Source organism: Aulostomus chinensis, chromosome 9 (genome assembly GCF_037954235.1).
Source record: "Aulostomus chinensis isolate RoL2024-O1b breed Wild chromosome 9, RoL_Achi_v1.0, whole genome shotgun sequence".
Classification (NCBI taxonomy): domain Eukaryota; kingdom Metazoa; phylum Chordata; class Actinopteri; order Syngnathiformes; family Aulostomidae; genus Aulostomus; species Aulostomus chinensis.
The window spans coordinates 3,457,169-3,463,392 of record NC_141328.1 but is presented as its reverse complement, the minus strand read 5'-3'; the positions used below and the strand labels follow the sequence as shown (position 1 = coordinate 3,463,392).

At 48.0% G+C, this 6,224-nt stretch overlaps 1 long non-coding RNA gene across 1 annotated transcript; it reads left to right on the top strand.

The window, feature by feature from the left end:
* Nucleotides 1-556: 556 nt before the first annotated feature.
* Nucleotides 557-5,250, top strand: LOC147255433 (uncharacterized). Its single transcript, XR_015117834.1, has 3 exons — nucleotides 557-684; nucleotides 942-1,063; nucleotides 5,188-5,250. It is a non-coding gene; the product is annotated as an uncharacterized LOC147255433 (long non-coding RNA).
* Nucleotides 5,251-6,224: the final 974 nt, after the last annotated feature.

The following is a 6,224-nucleotide window of genomic DNA, read 5'->3' as shown; positions in this document are numbered from 1 at the left end:
CGCCATCTGAAGACAGGCGTCAAGATCCGGCATCTGGATCAGCCCTGACAAGTCGATGGGCGAGAAGACGATGTCATGACACAGACAGGACGTGAGAGTGAGAGCAACCAACTTCTCACGCTCCTGAGGCGGAAGCTCGACTTCTGTTTCCTGTTTTATGTGAAGGTCTTTAGAGCGAAATATTCGTTCATCACCATCACTGCTTGGCAACCAAGACCTCCATCTGAAGACCCCACGTAAAGACCTCCACCTGAGGAACTCCACCTCTACCTGAAGACCTCTACCGGAGGAACTCTACCTGATGTCCTCATCATAAAGACCTCTACCTGACGACCTCTACCTGAAGTCCTCACACCTGAAGACCTCCATGTGAAGACCTCTACCTGACAACCTCTACCTGAAGTCCTCACACCTGAAGACCTCCATGTGAAGACCTCTACCTGACAACCTCTACCTGACGACCTCACACTTGAAGACCTCCATGTGAAGACCTCTACCTGATGACCTCACACCTGAAGACCTCCATGTGAAGACCTCTACCTGAAGTCCTCACACCTGAAAACCTCTACCTGACGACCTCATCATGAAGACCTCCACGTGACAACCTCTCGGGACCCCCCCCCCCCACCCCCTCCACCTGACTGCAGGACAACTGGAACAAGATTTCCATCAGCACTGACTCAAGTGAGTGACTGGTCACATGACCAACATCAAACCATCTACCATTTTACAGCCGCGTATGTCACGATGTCAGTTGATGGGTCAAAGGTCAGTAGGAATCACATGACAGACGCCATACTTGTCACACCAGGCACACTTCCTGTATCCAGATCTCACTACACGCACAGGAACACCACTCAAAGGGCTTGTAAACATAAAGATTTTGAGGGTCTCTGACAGGACGGTTCACTGTGTCTCCGTGTCTCGGTCCCGGGGTCAAGTCTGACTGTAGCCAGAAGCAGTTCCTGCCCAGTCATGGAAACTCCCAGCTGACAGGGATGACGCCATCATCTAACTGACTCAGATACACGTGCGACAGAGCCACCGCCAGAAGAAAGTCCAGGTAAAACCATCGTTGTTGTTTTAGTAAATATAAAATAGAATCTTTGCTAATTTGATGACATGAAAACTCAGTGAGGATCCTCACAAGTGCACATGTTTGAGTGGGTGTGTGTGTGTAAGGATGGGATGATGTAATAGGGATCTCTAATCGCCCCGGGAAACCAGGGGGTTGCCACGGCGATCCCCTCATGTCTGCCAGCGAGAGGAGAGAGTGGAAGTAGAAGTCGGGTTACAGAGTTTAAAAAATTCACGAGTTTTCTCTGCAGTGCGCAGCTAAAAATAGAAGGGTGTGTGTGTGTGTGTGTGTGTGTGTGTGTGTGTGTGTGTGTGTGTGTGTGTGTGTGTGTGGACAGAGTCAATGTGTTGTCACAAAAGAACCCAACAACAAGAGGGACAACAAGTCCCTGATTGTCTCTTCACCTGAGAGAACAGTAAATGCATCAGGAGGACAGTGAAGCCATTGTGGTAGAGGACAGTGAAGGTATCATAAAGGTTGCCAGTTAAGGCATCAAGAGAGGACAGTGAAGGCATCAAGAGGCAGGACAGTGACGGCATCAAGAGGCAGGACAGTGACGGCATCAAGAGGCAGGACAGTGACGACATCAAGAGGCAGGACAGTGACGGCATCAAGAGGCAGGACAGTGACGGCATCAAGAGGCAGGACAGTGAAGGCATCACGAGGGACGAGAGTGAAAGCATCACGAGGCAGGATAGTGAAGGCATTATGAGGCAGGACAGTGACGGCATCAAGAGGCAGGACAGTGACGACATCAAGAGGCAGGACAGTGAAGGCATCATGAGGAAGGGCTGTGAAGGCATCTTGAGGCAGGACAATGAAGGCATCTTGAGGCAGGACGGTGAAGGCATCATGAGGAAGGGATGTGAAGGCATGATGAGGCAGGACAATGAAGGCATCGTGAGGCAGGACAGTGAATGCATCGTGAGGGAGGCATATTGTTTATGCGCCTGTTTTGTGATGTTGATATCTCAAAAGCCATAGATGCACTTTACACGAGCTGCCTTAAACAGACCTAGCTCACACTCACACACACACACACACACACACAAACACACACACACACACACACACACACTCTCAGTGTGGGCCCCGGGGGCCTCAGAGTATTGATCGGACTCTCAGTGTGTGTAATGAGAGACGCTGCGTTTGTTTTTAGCCTCAGAGTGGGAGGAGAGAGATGTGGCACTGCGGCAACACACACACACACACACACACACACACACACACACACACACACACACACACACACACACACACACAAACAAACAAACGTCTGCATCTTGACTCCAGTGTGAGTACACGTCTTTTCCTGAGTGTGTATCGAGTGAGTAGTTTGCGTCTTTTCGAGTTGATCCACCTTCACTCATAATCATGTTGATGATGTCATCTGTCCGGCACCCCGCTGAGGCGCCGCTGTTGGACTCCGCTGCTAGTCAGGGTCTTTGTGTATCTAGTGTGTAGTTTGTGTTGTCTCTGATACAAGTCTATGTCTTTGTCTGAGTGTGTATCTAGTGTGTGTGTTGTTTTGTCTTGTCCAGTTCGAGTTTGTGTCTTTGTTTTAGTGTGTAGTTTGCGTTATTTTTGTAGATCCATCTTCACTTACGCTGATGATGTCATCTCTCTGGCGCCCCCCAACAGGTGTTACCTTTGCCACTGCGAGGTCTTTGTCTAAACATGTATAATGAGTAGCTTGTGTTGTTTTCTTCTTTCTTCTGTTTTCACCCACAAATATGCTGGTTACCTCTCTGGCGCCCCCCAGAGGCGATGCCGTTGGACGCCACTGAGTCTAAGGGGAAGTCCTGTGATTCGTCCTCATCCTCTGCTGCTCTCAGAGGTCACGACCGATCTTTCGTGCGTTCACGGATCGCCGCTTTGACGGCTGTTTGCTGCCTGCAGTCGATCTGTCCCAGAGGGGCGGAGCCTGGATTTTAGCAGCTTTCAAAGTTGGCGTCCTCACTCATCCCTTTTTTCCTCCAATCGATTCGGTCGTCCTCTTCCTCTCGTCTTTCTCTGCTCCTTCTCCCTTCCCTCCTTCTCCTCCTCCTCTGGAGCATTTAAACATATACTGTAAACATGCTCAAACTCTTCATCCCTCCATCCTCCTCTTCCTTCCTCTCTCCTCCTCCTCCTCCTCCCTCCATCTTCCTCCTCCTCCTCCCTCCATCTGTCTCCTCTCTCTCTGTTTAAATTCGGGACTTTGACTCGCTCTGAGTCTCATCTGCCATGTGTGAGTGTTAAATTATAAACTGCTGCGTCGCCTCAGCCGTCTTCCTCTGAGACAGCGAGCAGATGGATATCAGGACTCTTCTGGACTTCGTCCTCAGCGTCTCATTCAGCAGCGGCTGACGTGGTGAGGGAAGGTCAACTGGCGATCATGTTCTTCAGCTCAACGCATCACCCCCGCTGTTCATACCCACATGTCAACAGACGCTTGCGTCTCAATCATCGACGTGCGTCCTGCCAATGACGCTGAAGTTTTGTTTATGTTTGTAAAAAAACACATTCCAGGGTCAGTGTTTACTCTCTGGACACCAGTCAAATCCAAGATGGCTGGAACGTCTCGGACGTTATTTCCAGTCTCACCTTACACTTTTTTTTCACGTGTCTTTCACGTTTTGTGTCTGTTGATTCACAGTGGCGTGAACAACGATGAGCTCATCAGTTCAACACGTGCATGTGTGTGTGTTTGTGTGTATTGTGGTGTCATGAGGTCATCAGTGTCATTACCCATGAAGCTTTGCTCAGCCTGAGAGTCAAAGATCAGCTGTCAAAGGTGATATAACACTGAAACCTGAACATGTTTTGAGGGAAACACAACAACTGATGTCACTGGGGATGGAGAGGACGCGACACATAAAAAACACATGTACACACTGTTTGTTTGTTGCGAGCGAGGCTGTAACCATGGTGACAACATTCACCTGAAAAGCAGAAGTAACAGCTGCTCTTGGAATAGACACAGAACCACACCATCAGCTATCGGTTGGCTCTCAAAGATCAACCAGTTTTCACAAAAATTATTTGTTTCTTCGTTTTTTGTTTTTTTTTAATCAAATACATCACGTCCACAATTACAAGGTTCAACGTTGCCATGACGTCTGTAACCGGCACAGCAGTTGGTATGCTAACTAGCTCGTTAGTGTCTTAATGTCCTCTCAGCTCCAAATCAATTGGACGACCATGCAGACACACGTCTTCACATGTTTGGTGTTTCTGATCACGGTTCTACTCATCAGTCCGACACCTGACCCCCCCCCCCCCCCATTAACCCTTTCAGGTCTGCACAGCTTTTCTCCACTGAAACAGTTTATTTCTGCTTGAACACTTTCAACTTCACGTGACACATGAAGTCAGGATTTATTTTAGTTCCTCATGTGTTTGTTACAGAAATATTAACAATTCAAATAAGACTTAAAAGTGTGAGTGTGTGTGTGTGTGTGTGTGTGTGTGTTTTCACCTCAGGGAAAATAGCAGTAATGGTGACTAAAACAAACTGTCCCCTGAGTCTTAAAGCCCCTCACTACCTGATTAACCATCGATTTTTCCAACCTTTATGTGTGTGTGTGTGTGTGGGGGGGGTGGGGGGGCGTGGATGTGTGTGTGTGTGTGTTTGTGTGTGTGTGTGTGTGTGTGTGTGTGTGTGTGTGTGTTTCCCGTCTATTCAATCAAGTGCAAATAAGTCAACACACTTACAGTTCAATCTGGTGCAGCTGAGAGGAGAAACATCAGGATGAAGTAGCTGGAAGGATTATTTTTTTCTGGGGTGAAATGTGAGCACACAGCGATGTTAGCCTAGCTTAGCAAAAAGACAGGAAGCAAGGTCTTTAAAAAAAAGTTCTGGTTGTTGTCACTGTACATGCACAGGAAAGTAAAAAAGCAGCTTTAGGACTGTGTAGTCTGAGTGCATCTCGATAAGCTAACATGCTAACAGAATCGAGCATGTCGGCATGAAAGGTTTCAGTACAACAAGACTTTCCCTGGTGAAGAGGAGGGTTGGAGGGTCTGAGGCTTTTTGTGGATGTATTGATCGTAAGAGGAGACTCACTCAGAGTGTGCGTGTGTGCGCGTGTGTGTGTGTGGGTGCGTGCGTGTCATTAATAATGCAGAGCGGCCTCATGCAGCCGAGGACAAGAGAGGAAGGACAGAAAGTAAAAAACAGGAGGAAGAACAAAGGTGAGACCAACACACACACCCATACAATGATATTCCCTGTGTGTGTGTGTGTGTGTGTGTGTGTGCGCGCGTGCGCGCACGTGCATGGGTATTTGTGTCACACGTTCAACATACAAGCTTCCGACATACATGATCTGGAATAGAGTTTCCATGGAGTCGACATAATTTTCCACAAGCAAAGACACTGGTTTTCTTTTTAAAGTGGTTCTAACCTACACCGACAGGAAGAGAAGCTAATTGGTCGTTTCATTGCATCATCAGCATGAGGCAGTGGAAACAAGCCTCCACCATTTTGGACTCAAGAACCCACAAGACAAATGCATGATAACTTGCCAAAGAACTTGATGACACCACTTTTGACTCCGCACTTTTCTTGGTCATCTCCTCGCTGATGTGTTTCCACTCTCGGGCTTCTTTACTTTTTGGTTGAAAAGTTACAGTCAGCAAATAAACGTCAGTCCAAAACCAACAGTGAACAAGAATTTGGAAATGATAAAAAAGTAGAATTATGATCGAGGCGAAGCTGGCGGTCTAAAGATGGAGGTTCCTTCCTGACAGCGTCGCTGTCGTCACGCCAAATGCCCTCAGAATTCCTCCCGAACAGAGGAGTCACTCCCCGTCATCTTGACTTCATCTCCTTCACAAACATTCAACACTGCCTCGTCGTCTCCGTGGAATCACAGCCTCTAATATGATGCTCGTCCTCCCTCTCCAATAGTCTAGTCTGACGCCTCCAGAGAGCGAAACTAATAAACCGCCATGATGAAGCTTCTTTTACTGTCGACCTCAACGGCAGCAGTGAGGCGGAAGAGTCACTCCACACATGAATTTATTCTTCAAAACACCACTGTGATCCAAAATGATCCTCTTGTCATCCGTCCGGCCGACAAGACAGAAGCAGTTTGCTAGCGTTGCGTGTAGCGTGTAGTCAGCAGCTCCGTGTTTGTTTCATGTCTACTTTCCGTCTCCT